Source organism: Peromyscus californicus, unplaced genomic scaffold (genome assembly GCF_007827085.1).
Source record: "Peromyscus californicus insignis strain IS unplaced genomic scaffold, ASM782708v3 Scaffold_7__1_contigs__length_154581171, whole genome shotgun sequence".
NCBI lineage: Eukaryota > Metazoa > Chordata > Mammalia > Rodentia > Cricetidae > Peromyscus > Peromyscus californicus.
In genome coordinates, this window is record NW_026294595.1 from 48,114,570 (window position 1) to 48,132,177 (window position 17,608).

Genomic DNA, 17,608 nt, shown 5'->3' on the forward strand with positions numbered 1-17,608 from the left:
AGTTGAAGTATTTCCACTTTGGGGCTATTATGAATAATGATACGATGAGCATGGGTGTACAAGGAGCTCTTCAGGACTTTTTAAATTTTTCTTTTGAAAAATAGAGCCAGAAATAGTATTGCTGGAAAGTCTATTTTTAATCTCTACAGGTACCACTGTAGATTGGGCAAAGGACTTGAATGAACATGTATTCAAAAGGCATGTACAGATTTTCCACTCTCACCAACGGTGCAAGACTTTCTAGTTTCTCCACGTCCCCGAAACACTTCTTTCTTTCCCTCCTCCCCACCTCCTCTTCTCCTCCCCACTTCTTCCTCTCCCCTCTACAGGGACCTGAACCCAGGGCCACAGACTAGACAATTACTCTACCATTGGGTCATTTTCCCCTTTTAAATTATGTGCCTGTGTGTACGTGAATCCTGTTGAGTATTCGTGCCCCGGGAGGCTCGACGGCGTTGGATTCCCCTGGAGCTGGAACTGGAGAAGTGCTGAACCAGCTGCTGGAGGTGCTAGGAACTGAACTCGGGTCTGCTGTGAGAGCAGTACTCGCTCTAGACTGAACCACTGAGCCAGCTCTCTAGCCCCATTTCCCCTCCTTTTTTGTTGGTAGTCATCCTAACGGGTATAAGGTATTATCTCATAGTGGCTTTGAATTTTATTTTCTAATAATGAGAACCCTTAACAATTTTCACGTCATCGGCCAGTATTTGTACATGCCTTTTGAATACATGTTCATTCAAGTCCTTTGCCCAATTTAAATTCTTTTTTCATTTCTTTTTGGAGACAATGTCTCACTATGTGGCCCACGCTGGCTTCAAACACAATCCTCTTGATCAGACTCCTGAGAGCGTAGATTACAGGATGTACCATCCTGTCTGGTGCCTTTTGCTTCTTTTCCAGTCAGGTGATTTCTATTGTTGAAATGTAAGGGGTTTTTGTTTGTTTGTTTCTTATTGTTTTTTTTTAACATAGGGAAATTCTAGCTTCTAAACGCTTTTCGAATACATAATTTGCAAATATTTTCTTCTATTCCATGGTATAAACCACTTGAGGCACATCAGTGGCCAGGCCCCTCCCTTGAAAACCTCCAACTGCCTAGTTACAGCCACAGAACACTCTAACTGTCCAATGGCTGGACCCAGTCCACCCACCCCCACTCCCCTCACCCCCCCCACCTCCCTACCCCGCTCTATGTAAAACGCCCAAGCTCTGAACTTGAAATCCCACCAATCCCCACCCTGGAAAGCATCACCCTGAAAAGCTAAATCTCTTTCCCCCAAAAAACTACATAAACTCTGTCTCCTGTTCAGGCCTCTGCTGTTTCTCACCCGAGCAGAGGCGGCCACCCTTCTGGTTTTTTCCTCCCAATAAATCTCTTGTGTGAGGTTCGTTGTGCGGTGTGACTTTGTGGTTTTCCTTGGCTCCCAACTGCTAGGATACCTTTCCATTTGAGCTGTACCACTTACATGTGGGACACCTTTTACATTGCTAACTCAAGCCTGCCCTGTAGTGTTATACTCTCAAATGTGCAGATTTTAATTGTGATGTGACCCAAACTGTCTCATTTTTCTTTTGTTGTGTGCTTCTGGCCCTACATAAAATCATTGCCAAGCCTAACATCATATAATTTTCCTCCACTTTTTATTCTAGTCATTTTTATAGTTTTAGGTTTCAATTTACATTTTAATCTCCCTTAATATTTGCCTCTGGTATATAAGAAAGACTTAACCCCCGTGTTTTGCATGCAGATATCTGATCTTCCCAACATGATGTTGAAAAGACTGTCATTTCTTTTTTTTTGTTTGTTTTTTTTTTTTTGTTTTTTGTTTTTTCGAGACAGGGTTTCTCTGTGTAGCTTTGCGCCTCTCCTGGAACTCACTTGGTAGCCCAGGCTGGCCTCGAACTCACAGAGATCCGCCTGGCTCTGCCTCCCGAGTGCTGGGATTAAAGGCGTGCGCCACCACCGCCCGGCGACTGTCATTTCTTATTGAATGGGTTTTGGTCCCCTTGTCAAATTGTGTGACTCTATTGTGTCACACACACAATAGAGTGTGTGCAGTTTTATTTCTGGACTTCACAAAGACTAGTGCTTGAGTTTATTTGGTGATCAGGTGATAACTGAGAGGTCAAGGTGCACACCTCAGGTGAATGGTCCATGGGGTGGCGCTCTGCTGCAATCCTTCACCTACTGAGAGGGATCTCTTGCAGATCTCTTCCAAGTAGCTCAGATTCCACCTGTGACTGTTCGGATGGATGGTGAGGATGCTGAATGGGGCTGAGGTTCTGTGAGCAGAGCCCTTACATGTAGCAAGAGGTGGTTCATGTGAAGCTATGGGAGGCACTACGGAAAGGACCTTGGGTGCTAGACAGTAGGTTCTCTAGAAACGATATTGTTAGGCTTTGGCTGGGTAGCACACAATGACATTTCTTCTTGTGGGGCCCCTAAAAGGGTCTTAAAATAAATATAATAGTGATGGCTTAAATGATGTGCTCAAAGGCTGGTGACCACTGGAGCCAAAACTTTGAGTAGGAGTTGCTAAACCCACCTGAGCCAATGGGCATCCATTCTGAACTGTCAGCATCTAAGAATAAGGGTCTATGCATGCTTATTGCAGTATCCTCTGTGTCCAGCACAGTTTCTCACAAATAGATGCTTAATAAATACTTGTTGAGTTGACCATAAAGCAAGGAAACAGAAATGACCTTATCAACTAAGAAAGCCCCCTTTCACTGCTAGAGAAGGTTTCTTGGAATTAATAAAATAATAACAACAATAATAATTTATTATTTAAATAATTTTAATATTTAAAACAATAATTATAATCAGACTATTAATTACTAATAATATAATTAGTCACATGATAATTATTAATTATAAATAATCAATGCTTTAATTTTAAATTAATAATGATTTAAAATTATTATTATTACTGTTATTCTGGTTCTTGGAATCAAACCAGGGCCTCAAGTGTGGTATACAAGTACTGCATCACTAAACTACATTCTCACAATCTCAACCCTAATTTATACTGTAAGATTTCATTTCTCTTCTCAAAGTAGACAAAAATCTTAATCACCATCTGTATTAGTCATACTTCACCAGAGGCAGAACCAATATCACACACACACACACACACACACACACACACACACACCAAATAGTAGCACACACCATGAAGGGATTCAGGATTCATCAGAGGAGTTGGCTCATGTGATTATGAAGGCAGAACACTCCCACAGCAAGCAGCCTGCAAGGTGGAGCCCCAGGGGAATGGATGATGGAACTTTCGGGCCAAGGTTGATGGCCTGAGAATTGAGGAGCTGCAGACACAAGTCCCAGAGTCCCAGTCTAGACATTCTAGAATTCTGATAGAAGAGTTCTCTCTAGAAGAAGGAGCTGGCCTTTCCTCTGCCTGTTTAATTCTGTCTGGGCCCCCAGCTGATGGAGCCTTCCCACACTGAGGGCCAATCTTCCCTATTCAGTTCACTGAGTCAGGCACCAACCTCCTTTAGAAACACCCTCACCCCTACACTGAGAGACAAGGATTTGCCAGCTATCTAAATATTCCTTAGTCTAGTCGAGTTAAAACCTAGAATTAACCATCACACCATTCTCCGTAAAAACAAAAACTCTATTCAGTCATGTAAGCCATTATATGAGCAGTTCTTAAGAACTGGTCACCTCCTGGGTCGTGTGTTTAGTCCTTATCCCAGTGTTCAGGAAAGCGGTGTCTTCATTTACAGTTCTTAAGAACTGGTCACCTCCTGGATCATGTGTTTAGTCCTTATCCCAGTGTGCAGGCAGGCAGTGTCTTCGTGTACAGCCTTGTTGACATTGTGGTCTGGAGATACTATGTGTCTTGCTTAAGGTCACACACAGCGGCCGGCCGTGAAGCCGGGATTTCTACCTCCTGGGGCCCCACGCTTCTTCTGAGAACTCTTCTTTCTACCTCAGAGTTTCCCCTTTCCCCAGCATGCTTTCCTTTTAGGGTAAATAAGCACATTTTCTCCAGTCTTTAATCATGACTCTTATAAACAAACCATTAATAATAATCTTGTATCTGTCTCTAGCTTTCCTCCCAGTTCTACAAATTTGGCACTAACCAGCATTTAAAATATCATCTAGTGAAACACACACACACACACACACACACACACACACACACACACACTCACATGCACACACATACATACACAAATACACACATATATGTACATGCATATACACACATACACCCTCCACATACACACACTGTTGTTTTGAGACAGGCAGGTCTTGAACTCGTGATCCTCCTGCCCCAGACTGGTCTCTTAGCTCAGATAATTTGGAAAGCCCCGGTGTAGAGCCGGTCATTTGTACAGAGCTGACAGGCAGGGCAGCGCTGCCTGCTGGAGCCCTTGGCCTTTTGCTTGTCATCTTAGCAAAGGTTTTCGTGCAGCGGAGTTCCCAGAATGAGCCCCTGGTTACGACTTTGGAGACCATTTTGTTAGCAGTTCTGTATTCTAACAGCCTGCAGAGTCCTCCCATCTCTAAGACACAGGGTGACAGCTGAGTGGTGACTTCAGCTTAGAAGTCAATGCTGCAGAGTATGATGGTGCATCTCCCTGAGCAGACTCCTCAGCAAAAGTAAGAAGGAGGAAGAGGGGGGATGGGGTGGAGGAGAAGGAAAGGGGGAGAGGGAGAGGAGGGGGAGGGGAGAGAGAAAAGGGGAGGGGTGGGAAAGGCAGAGTGAGAGCATTCTGAACTCCTCAGTGTGTGGGGGGTTGCTGGTACTTGGCATGGGGAGGGAGACTGACAGGCTGGGGTCCTGTCCTCTTCACTCCGAGGGGAGGAGGGACGCCTCGTCTAACATGAGAATATGGGACTTGAGTCTCACCCTCTCTTTCTCATGGAACAGTGTGCTCTGTAATTGGCTTCATATGAGTCCAGTCCTGTGACTGGCTAGCCAGGGGTCCTGATTCTGGGGTTGAGTGTTAGGAAGTATTAGCAACCGTTTCCATGTATCCTAAGTAATTATTAGCAATAGCTCTGAAGTTCTAGCTCGCTTTCTGTTGCTGTGGGAAAACACTGACCAAACCAACTTGGAGGAGAAAAGGGTTTCGGCTTATGTTTCTGCATCACACTCCATCACTGAGGGAAGTCAGGGCAGGAGTTCAAGTGGGACCCTGGAGGCAGGAACTGAAGCAGAGGGGGGACACTGCTGACAGGCTTGCTCAGCCTGCTTTCTTATCCAACCCAGGACCACCAGCCCAGGGGTGGCACCACCCACAGTGGTCTTGATCTTTCCTCATCAATCATTAATCAAGAAAATGCCCTACAGACATGCCACAGGCCAATCTGATGGAGGCGATTCTGCAGTTGAGGTTCTTTCTTTCACTTGCGTCAAGTTGACAGAAACTGACCAGCACAATCAGAAGGTGAGTCTTAGTAGGTCTCTGTGATGTGAAAAGTAGGCAGGAAACACAGACGCTAATTTCCGCTCCTCTCTGAAGACTCACCAGATGATGGGGGACCACCAAGTGGTCTTGACTATGGGTTATCCTGGGCTATTCACTTACCCTCCATTGACTTCCTTACAGAGGGATAGAAGATTTTGAGTCACTTGGCCGTTTTATTATCTCTGATTCCTAACCTGTTTCCCAGGAAACAGCAACCCGGCTTTTCTCCTTCACTGGGCCTGAGGATTTTCTGGCTTGGCCAACGACTTCTTCCCATACCTCTGAATATATCTGATCTATGTCTTCCTAGATTCAGGAATCAATGACTCATGACCTTGACGTGTCATGGTGGAAAACAAACCAACCACAAGTCTAAGAACTCTGGGATGGTAAGCATCAGATAAAGGGAAGCCTCTATCCTATACATTACCAAGATCAAAACACCCTACTCACCCTTTCTGTAGAATCATAAAATCCAGGGAAACAGAAGAAAGCTTATGCCCCTGCATGCTTCCTAACTCTGGCTCAGTTACATCTCTTTTGGTCTTTTTCAAGCTCAGGCAGGGGCATTTAAGGACAAAGTTCAGTTCCAGGAAACTCAGGAGACACGCTTGCTACCATCAATCTTCCCTGACCTTGCATTTCCCTTTGGGTTACTGGAGCAACATTTAGCTGATCTGTGACCATGCCTTCTTCCCCCTGCTCCTTCCCCCCCACCCCTGGCATGGGCCACTTGCTTCTGCTGATAGCTATAGTGACCTCCTTATCACTCTACTAATAGAACATGCTTTTTCACCTAGACTTTGCCTATGCCGTGAGCTTTGCCTTTGGCTGAACCTCCCTGAATGTGGTACTTATTTGCCATACACTATATACTGTAGATCAGATCCTTAAGAAAGATACTGCCCACCATCGACAGGGTTGAACCCTCTGATTTGCTGCTCCGTTTTCTACTTCCAGTCCACCCATCACTCAACTTTCCCATCCCAAACATCTAATGCAAAAAAAGCCTAAGTGTTAATCTGTGACTACAGGCTTCAGCACATCTCTTTGGAAAGTTACCAACACATTAACTGTTAATACAGCTCCTCAAGTAGGCTGAACCAACCAACCTTCTTCCTTCCTTCCTTCCTTCCTTCCTTCCTTCCTTCCTTCCTTCCTTCCTCCCTCCCTCCCTCCCTCCCTCCCTCCCTCCCTCCCTCCCTCCCTCCCTCCCTTCCTTCCTTCCTACCTTTCCTTCTTTTTTCCTTTCTTTCTAATTATTTTTACTCCTTTTAGATTTATTTATTTTATTTTATGTGAGTGTTTCACTTGTGTTTCTGTCTGGGCACCACATGTGCGCAAGGGGGTCAGAAGAGGGGGTCGGATCACCTGAAGCTGGAGTTAGTGATGCTTGTGAGTCACCATGTGGGTGCTGGGAATCAAAACTGGGTCGTCTGCAAGGACAAGTGTTCTTCACCACTACGGGCCACCCCTGCCCCGAGTACTTTCTCTTCACAAGTGAACACAATTACAGAATATCATATGACAGGAATAAAACTCAATATAAATGGGCCACAGCGAAGGAAGTACAGATGGTTTTAAAAACTTACATGAAGGAAGAAAATGTTCAGCCACACAATCAACTAGGTTTCATGACCTCAGGGACTTGGACCATGAGGCCATCCCAGTCATAGGAACTTGGACCATGAGGCCACCCCAGTCATAGATCTTTGGTGTTCCACTTCCCACCCCAGGCCAGGCCACGGGCAGGAGCTGGAGCAGGGGTGACCCCTGCATGTGTTGGGCCAGAAGACTGCAGGGAGGTCCTGCTTTGTTCTTGGGACCCTCCTTGTGCGGATGACCAGCTTCTCACCCCCTGACGGACAGACAGCTCTACCAAATGTGTTCTAAGGAGCTGAAGCCAGGGCAGGAAGAGCAGCAGAGACACAGAGCACATGCCGGGTGTGCTGAAATCCGCAGCCCAAGTAGATGCCAATAATACGTTGTTACTCTGTGTCAATTAGAAATACAAAGGTATACTTTTTTAAAGTCAAAACTAAATGACTATACATCTAAACTTGGAAGAATGGGGAAAAACAAAACAAAACCCCCACAAAACAATGAGGGGAGGCTAGCTTGTTTACCCAGGGGAAGCACAGAACCTAATTCTCACTTGGGCACAGGGCTGCTGGGCACCGGCTCCTGGCTCTGGAGGTGGCAAACAGGTCCCCGCTGAACCACTGGAAAGGCCAGCGAGGAATGAGCAGCAGCTGGAATGAAAGTCTGTCTCAGTGGCTGGTTCTTCTCCCTCTGAAAGAGAAGATCTGCGAAGCATTTCCTTGCACTGTTTGGCAGGGTGAGCGGCACCTGGAGGGTGAGTTAGGATGAGAAGGCAGACCAGAGCTGGAGGAAAACAAGCCGCTTCTAATGAAGCTTTGTCTCTTAATCTCTAGAGCCCGAGCATTCTATTAGGAAAGATGGCTGCAGATGAGGAGAGCGGGTGATTAAGGACACACCCAAGTGAGGACGAGGAGACACACACCTTTCCGGATTCCCGAATCTTACCTTTTGTTTAGACTAAGGAAGAAAAAAAAAAAAAGACCTATCTTTTCGAAATTCAAAGTGGATTGTATGTATTAAAATAAATGAGGACGGTGGGAGAAGAGCGAGGAGGAGCGAGGAAAGCAATTATTCTTGGAGGCAGAAATGTTTCTCCTGCCTCAGTGCCGTGTGCTATGCTGGCAATTTCAGGCACTTTCTCTCAGGTAATTTTCAGTACTGAGTTGCCAGTGCTGCCCAGGGGGGCTGCGGTCTGGCTCACCTGCAGGAGCTACACACAGCTAAAGAGGGATGGAGAGGGACCATTCTGTCAGGCAGAACGGGCCTCAGGAGGGAGACACATTACTCCGAGGAGGCAGAAATCAGGGAAATGAGGCAGCAGTTGCATGGTGCTGCTTGTGCTAAGTACAGAACACTAAAAAAAAAAAAAAAAATTAAAACCCACTAATACAATCAACTCAACAGCATCTCATCATTAATCCTAGGAAGTTACAGTTTAGCAGATTTCCCCAGGGAAAAAGCCTTAAAAGCCTGGAGGGTGGGTGGGTGAGTACACCCTCTCACTGTGGTTTTTTAAACAACCATACTTGATATATATAAAGATTAACTGAGGAAAAATTAATTTCTTCTTTTTTTTCTTTGCAATGAACAAGGAAGTGTCTCCAAAAGGAATAAAAGGTTAAGAACACTGCTGAAAAAAAATTTTTTTTTTTTCAAGACAGGGTTCCCGATGTAGCCCTGGCTATCCTGGATCTCGCTCTGTAGACCAGGCTGGCCTCAAACTCAGAGATCCATCTGTCTCTGCCTCCTGAGTTCTGGGATTAAAGGCATGTGCCACCACCGCCCGCAGCAAGGAGTTTTTATAATAAGTATGACACAATTCACATTTTTCCTCGTGCCAGTCACATCAGCCCACATAGAAGAAATGAGATTGGGGCTTGTTAGGGGGTGTCAAAAGCTGGTTTTCACTGGGCGGTGGTGGCGCATGCCTTTAATCCCAGCACTCGGGAGGCAGAGCCAGGTGGATCTCTGTGAGTTCGAGGCCAGCCTGGGCTACAGAGGGAGATCCAGGACAGCCAAGACTGTTATACAGAGAAATCCTGTCTCGAAAAACCAAAAAAAAAGCTCGTTTTCTTGTAACATCTGAGAGCAAAGTGTTGTCCGTCTGTCCATCCGTCGTCCCCCGCCCCTCCTCCCCAATCCTTGCTCTGCTTAGTGGCTGCCTACTAGAGAAAATCAAAGTTAAGACACAGAACACTGAGATACAAGTTCAGGGACACGGTGACTGCTTCCAGTCCGGTATGGATTCCCCACCTCTTTATATAATGCTCACGTGCCTCTAACTCAGTGAATCAACCTTCCCTGCGCTGCAGCCCTTTAATACAGCTCCTCATGCTGTGCTGACCCCCAACCATGAGATTATTATTGTTGCTACTTCATAACTGTCATTTTGCTACTGTTATGAATCATAATGTAAAGAGCTGTGTTTCCGGTGGTCTTAGGTGATCGCTGTGAAAAAGGTCGGCCGTCTTCCCCAGGGGTCGCGACTCACAGGTTGAGAACCGCTGGCCTGGCTGTTCCTTGCTGGAGGTTAAGTGGTTGTGAAACCTCAGGCAACAGGGAATCAAAGGCTGCTGTTTTAAGCTCTTGGCCAAGTCGTGGCTCCCGTCGCCTGCCTCGACAGCTCCAGCGGCAGCTGAGGGTCGGCTGTCTTTGGCTATCTGGAGGTTTTAACGTGTTCCATCCATCTCATGCCAATCTGCTTTGCCAGAGTCCCGGTCACTGCGCTGGGGCCTCTGACGTGGTGTGCGGGGAGCTGTGCTCTGTGGCCTCCTGCTCCCATCCTCCTTTGCAGGTGCACTTACGCCTTTTCTGGCGGATGCTATTTTTCTTGCCCTCTGCAGGCTCTCACCTGCACAGCTATTATTACTTGCTTGTTGCCGCATGTTGCTGATTCATACTCATAGGAAAAGTAATTTTGTCTCCAACACCTCTTCCCTGTCATTTAAGGCATATGTTAATGAAAGGCAGATTTTGGCATCTACTCTCCTCTATAGCTGAGGCCACACTATAGATTCATTAAAAATGAAGATGCAAGTGTTATTTCACTTCTATTTATATCTGTAACCATACCGAAGCCAGCTTGCAGGATACCTTTGTGCCTTTCAAATCCCAGACCATATTCCAAGAAAGGATCCACATTTCGTGTTTGAATTGGCATTAATGTGGCATTCATGTACATACAATGTTTTCAATAAAGATGTTTCAGGCATGTTTTATTACTGGCACCTCCTGATTTCACAGATTTTTAGGTTACAGTACAGCCGAATCCCTCTGAAGATGTTTTAAGGGCTTTCCCCTTCCTTGAAGCATGGAATATTTTATTTTATTTTTGTTCCTTTTAACTTAAAACTGAGGAGTATGCAAGTGATGTGCGCTCAGGTAGGAGGGCTGCCAAGAGGGAGGCCCAGCCGAGCCTGCGGGGTGGGGTGGGTGGGGGCGGGGTGGGGTGGGTGGGGGCGGGGTGGGGTGGGTGGGGGCGGGGTGGGGTGGGTGGGGGCAGAGCTGAGCGGACTCAGAGAGCTGAAGAGAACTGATTGAGGCTCTTTTGCTTTGCCATTCCTCACGGGTCGTTTCCCTTCCTTCCTTTCCATTTTATAACTGCGGACAAGTGCGACCTACTTATTTCACAGAACGACTGGATCTCCAAAGAGCAGGAACCTGGAGGGTCCTCTGAGCCAAACTCCCACCAGGCCTGCAGCGGATTCAGAAGGCCTCTTCTCCAGCATCTTTCCCAGTAGCCCGCAAAAACGAGAAGGTTTTTGGAGTCAGGCCATTCCAGGTCTACATTCTGACTCTGCCACTCAACACCTCTCATATCCTGGGCAAGTCAGTCACCTAGCATTTCAGAGCCCCAGTCTCATCTGCTAAGTGGCCCTGACAATTCATAGGCTCTTGGGAACCAAATAAGTACCTGCTGTATACATAATCAGCACTCAGAGCTGAATGGAGAGAAGCGGAGTGGTTCAATGGGACCTGGAACCCAAGCTTTTCTAGGAGACACTTTCCCACAGCATTGTACTGTCTTTCTCTCACAGTGTCTCAAAAACCACCGAAAAGGTATCTGTTGAATGCTGTGCACGCTACCTTGTAGGCTGTAACGATGTTATTAATAACAATACCTCACACATTCAGTGCTCTGGAATTTACAGTATGCTTTCACAAGGGAGGAAAGTACCCCCGCCAACGTGTAGTCTCCTGATGACTAACGGGCAGGCGGGCGGGAGGAGGAGAGGCTTTGAAAGAGGTCTATTAGCGATGCAAATGTAAAGTCATCTGCCCTTGTGAGGAGCATAATAAACATCAGAATCAATTAGCTAACGAAGCTGATATATTCAGGTCCCCATGAGCTGGAAAACCACAGACATGGAGGAAGCAGTTCTGGGAGAGAAGGAAACCATCGGGATGGCTCGGATGACTGTGGGTTTTGTCCCCAGGAAAGCAGTTATTTGCATATGGGTGAATTTTCACATAGCAACTAAAGTGCAGCAATGATTTACAAGCACTTCATGGTAGGAATCCGGATGTGTGCACAGTTTGGAACCCAAACAAGTGGTTAGCGGAAGTCAATGGCAACTGAGGATTTCGATGTTATAACAACAGAAACCCCAACTCGACTTCCTCTCCACCTTCCCAAGCGGAGCCTCATGGGAGAGTGTTCCCAGACGGACAGTGTTCCAAAGTGACTTTCAGAATTGGAGAAAACAGAGCGTGCTCTTTTAATCTATTTCATTGTTTCCCTCTCGTAAGAAGACGAAGGAATACACCTTTTTCTGTTAGAGGGAAAATGGACTCTCTGAAATGCGGCTCCCTCAGAAATGAATTTTTAAATATCAGCCTCTGTTAACCACGGTCCTAGCTTTATGAATGTGAGGGGAATTAGAATTCCACGCAGTTATCAGCTATTTTAAGCTAATACTCAAAAAGATACATTTGTGACACCTCATGATTTTTCGGTATCTGCAGGCCAAACTCCCCACAGCCCCTTCCTTCCCTTGGCTGTCTCTGCTTCTATCTGCTTTTCTGTCTGGCAGCAAACCTGAAGAAGGACGCTCATGCAGGTAGGCTGAGTGGAAAAAGGACTGATCAGAACACAGAAGACGGTGGGGTGGGGCTCCTGTGGGGATGTTCACAGACGAGGAGATCTATGCTGGAGGGAGCCCAAGAAAGCCCAGTTTGTGTCTCAGAGTCCAAATTTGGTTGATGTATTTTTGAAGCTTTTAAAGGTTAACTCACATGCTGTAATACATTATAGAAAGATATGAAGCTGAATTTTACTGTGCCAGTCAAGAGGCTGGCTTGAATCTGCTATTTAGAACTGAGAGAGACGGTACAATTTACATGTGTGAGAATGTGCGAATAATTTTACCTTCTGTTGTTTTTAAAAACTACCTTGGGCCATGGTTTTTAAATGGAGACATGAGAAGATCTGTTGGGGTTCCCATAGCAACATTAACTTATCTAAACTGCCCTGTTGTATATAATACTTTCATGACTGTTTTGGCTTTTAAATGTAGACTTTAATTATGAAATACAAGCGAGTTAAGAGTCTTGGGCAGCCGGGCGGTGGTGGCGCACGCCTTTAATCCCAGCACTCGGGAGGCAGAGCCAGGCGGATCTCTGTGAGTTCGAGGCCAGCCTGGGCTACCAAGTGAGTCCCAGGAAAGGCGCAAAGCTACACAGAGAAACCCTGTCTCGAAAAACCAAAAAAAAAAAAAAAGAGTCTTGGGCAAATTCTGACTCTTCCATTTACTGATGTGTGCCCATTTCAACAGAAACCTTGATAGCTGTACTTCTGAGAACTTGCCACCAAAGGCAAATGTCTTCCAAAATCAGCCTGTGGTTTTCCTCACCACTGATCATTGACCTCCCCCATTTTACATGCCATAGACAAGTCTTCAACAAATCTCTCTGAACATGCTTGTAAAACACCATGGCTGGAAGGAACCAGCTGGGACGGCTCCTGTCTGGAGACTAGACGCCTCATCCTCACAGTGCTAGTCTGTTCACAAGCTGCCTTCTTCAGCTCTCAGCTCCATTCCTCATTAGTGTCCTAGACAGACCGATCTCATTCGAACACTTTGAGAACAGAGTTAAAGATGAGCTAAGGCCCAGCTCCTCCCAGAGGCTCCATTCCCCCCGCCCCCCAGCTATCTCTCCTTAGAAGGGCGACCCTGCCACCTGCACTGTGTGGGATGATGATGATGATTGATGATGACTGAGCGTTCGTGCTCAAGCCCGTTCCTTGAGGCACTTGGCCTGACTCCATGCGTTCTGGGGATACCATCAATTAAGCTCTTCTGCCACAGTCTGCTATGAGGTCAACCTGTTATCAAACTTGGGGTTACAATCTGTGCTCCAAGTTAGGTCTGGCCATCCATCCTGGATAAGTCAATTAAAAGAGCCAAACTTACTGGGTGTGGTGGTGGTGCACGCCTTTAATCCTATCTCTAGGGAGGCAGAGGCAGGTAGATCTCTGTGAGTGTGAGGCCAGTCTGGTCTATAGAGGGAGGGCTACAGAGTATGACCCTGTCTCAAAACAAAACAAACAATCAGAAAAAAAAAAAAAAAAAAAAGCCAAACTAAGGAGGAAACCGGAAAAAGATTTACTCGATGTGGTCACAGCAGATGAGGGGCAGAGACACTAAGAAACCCCATGTTGGTCTAAATCTTCCAGAATGAGATTGAAGTTTAAATACAGACCCTAGGACAGGCACATCTAAGCAGTCTCATCAAGGTGTGAGCCTGCCCACCGCTGACACACCCTTGTGTGGACTTCAGTCTTGCCCTGTAGGGTGCTGTGATGAGTTAGTTGTTAGTTCTATGTGGAATCTCCTTCTGGCAGGTAAGTCCCCCCCTGCAGCTGATGCCTACTGGGGATGTCTTTCTGAATGCTGTGAATATGTGTTGCTACCATTGGTTAATAAATAAGCTGCTTTGGTCTATGGCAAGGCAGCTTAGAGGCAGGTGGGAAATCTAAGCAGAGATACAGTCAGAGGAGAAGCTGAGCGCTGCCGGGAGAGCAAGATGTAATGGAACACAGGTAACGCCACGAAGCCATGTGGCAAAACACAGATTAACAGAAATGGGTTGAATTAAGTTGTGATAGCTAGGTAGCAATAAGCCTGAGGCCACAGACCAAACAGTTTGTAATTAATATAAGCTTCTGTGTGTTTACTTGGGACCAAGCGGCTGCGGGACACAGGAAAACTTCCTGCTACAGATGCCCTTTCCTTCAGCCCAGCATGAGATTCCTGGGGTGAGTTCCACTTCTTCAGGGTCCACTGTTTCAATGGTCTGATAGTCAGATTGAAAGACCCAAGTGCATCTTTGGAATATCTTCATTTCTATCAGGTTACAAACCCACAATCCCAAATGGGCTCATTACATTCTTCTAAGGGATTTCAAAAGTCTCACACCTGGAAATCTGAGCACCCTGGAGGCCAGGGCATCAGGATCATGGCCTGTGTTGAGGCTACCCCGGGCTACAAGTCAGATTGTTTCAAACAAGCAAACAAATAAGTAAAGAAAAACTTTTGGACCTGGAATTTTTCCAGACCACTGCTTTCAGAACTGTGCATCTCCTCTGGGTAAGTCCCTTATCTGCTCATTGTCTGGATCTGAGTTTACAGAGACCAGCCCTTGAGTGGCACAAGTACATCCTCAGCACTCTATTTAAACTTTGATCTCACTTCAGAACCCAAAGACTGGACTTGGAGAGGTCCCCTGGATCCCTCTGTCCCTCTTCCCAATGTGTCCACATTGAGTAAGTCTCCTTTTTCTGCTTTCTACTTTACTTTGATTCTTTTGATTGGCTTCTTGAAGATGGGTAACCAGATCTGAATTGTGGTACAAGTTGTGGCTCCAAAGTTTGATAATACAGAATGGAAACATTCAGTAAACACTGCATAATGAGGGACTTGTTTTAGGAACTCTGTTTTTACAAAGGGCAAATAGCAAGCCAACATACTTTCTTTCTGAAGCAAGGGAACAAATACATTTCTAATTGTTAGAAGAATTTTCTTGGATGTATGCCTTAGTTTCTGTGTAAAAATACCCTGACCGTGGGCCTAGAGAGATGGCTCAGGGTTTAAGATCACTGGCTGCTCTTCCAGAAGATTCCCAATGGCCATATGACAGCTCTGTCATATAGTAGTTTCCTTCCAGATTGAAACATTCACATCTCAGAGTTAAGACATAGACAACTCAAGATAGCTTCAGGAAGTCCCTAAAACTGACTAGATTCACTAGGCCCCTCCCACCCAAAAGTAAATAGTAAAGAGGAACCAAGGTGCAAAGAAGCAAAGACCAGTGCAGCTGCCTAGAAGAGATTTCGGACAAGTGAGGCACTCTCCAATCTCAACAGCCTGCAGACTGTGCAGTGTGCTTCAGGTCCAGCTTTGTAAGCGTAGTGCTACCCATGCTGGGTAGGCTTTGGTGAACAGCTGTCCTTGAATCATTTTTACTCCTGTAAGCAACCTCTCACCCATATTCCTGTAAGTGACCCTAATAAAACTCATAGGTTCACTAAGTTGGACTTTGGTGGTATCCGTATTTTGTTCTGTCATAGGCTCCTTATCTGGGGTGAGTAGACAAGTGTGTGCTGCCTCTGCCCAGAAAAAGTCTGTCATACAAACAGCCTCACAACCACCTATAACTCTAGGTGCAAAGGATCCAATGCCTGTAGTGAGTCTTTCTTTATCCTACCAGGCAGCTCCCAAATCACAACATGGAGACTTACTATTAATTATGAAAGCTTGGCCTTAGCTTAGGCTTATTCCTAACTAGTTCTATAACTTAAATTAACTCATGCCTTTTTTTTTTCCCTCAAGATAGGGTTTCTCTGTGTAGTTTTGGTGGCTGTCCTGGATCTCACTCTGTAGCCCAGGCTGGCCTCGAACTCACAGAGATCCGCCTGGCTCTGCCTCCCAAGAGTGCTGGGATTAAAGGCGTGTGTCACCACTGCCCAGCTAACCCATGCCTTTTAATCTATGTTCTTTTATGTGGCTTGGTTACCTTTATTCTGTACTCTCCATCCTGCTTCCTCTCCATCTGGCTGGTGACCCTGCTGTTCTTCTTCCCAGCATCCTGTATGCCTGAAAATCCTGCCTAGCTATTGGCTGTTCAGCTTTTTATTAAACCAACCAGAGTGAAACATCTTCACAGTGTACAAAAAGATAATTCCACAATATTCCCCCCCCCTTTTTTTTGTCTAAATAAAAAGGAAAGGGTTTAACTCTAACACAGTAAAGCTATATATAATAACAATTATCAGGTAAGAATTACATTCACAAAATTTCATCCATTTGTATTTGGCAATTTTGGAGAAAATACTTTACTATTTATCTTATCTTGGTGAGTTCAAAGTTCTGTACCTAATTAATCTTCTATCATAACTAAGAAAAACTATGACTATCTAGTCTTCAACTCCACCAAAGACCTCAGGATATAATAGTACCTGAGTAAACACGAAGTGCAGAGCAAGCAACTTCCAAAACTACAGAAATGACAGAGACAGTTGGTTGCCTGGACAGTCACCCAAGGTTCCTCTGTAACATTGGGGCATCCATCTGCAGCCTACAGGCCTAGAATAGTGACAGACTTTTCTGTGAAGCAGGAATTTTGAAGGACATTCTACCCTGTCTTGGCAAAGTTTGGCAGTCACTTTTCTTTGTGTCCTGCTGGTCTAGTTTGGACAGCACACTGTCAGCAGTTGAGACAAGGGCAGTTTCTTGCCCAAATGGCTAACTTTTCCCATAAAGAAAGCAAAATCCTTATGGAGGTTCTTTAATGCCTATCATCCTTTTTTTGAAGTAAATTGGTATTACCAGGAGCAGACGTATCTCACTGTCACTAAAAGCCCTATGTTAACAAAGCACTTTAAATGTCATGTTTTTGTAGGTTTTTGAAGTGTTTGAAGATCACCTATTTATCTAAAATATATCTCTGTATGATCTTGAAAACACGCCTAACATGACTCTGTTTGATAGTTATAGATGACTAGCTATTAACCTGAATTTATTATCCTAAATGGTTTTCAAAGACTAAAACTTTACATAACTGTTTAAAATGAGCTGCATAGGTACAATACCTTAAACAAAAATAGAAACATATATACCTTATAACAAAAATAACATTAATTTGTATTAATATACATAAATCCACACCAATGGAAAATAGTTGAGACTAGTAGTTGTTTAAAAGTAGATTCAACAATCCACCCCTTTATCTCATCATTTCTATACTATACCTCCCTTTTTTCCTTCAGAAAGATATTCTTGAATCTAACTTCTTTGTTTAGCTTTTTTCCTGACCAAGGCCAATAACAACTTGTAACCAACCCTCCTAGATGATGACAAACATCTATAACCAATTGAATGACCAAAAGCCATCCACCCCACCTCTTGGGAATGTGGGTGTTGTGTTCTCTAGACTGCTTCCTATTGTCTGGGAGCACTGGCATGTTTAGGAGGCCCTAGGGAAACTGGGATAGTAGTGAAGTCCTGGGAGAGCTAGATGTATTATTTGTTGTCCAGTCTCTGTGCAACTGGAAAGTGCAAGGCTTCTC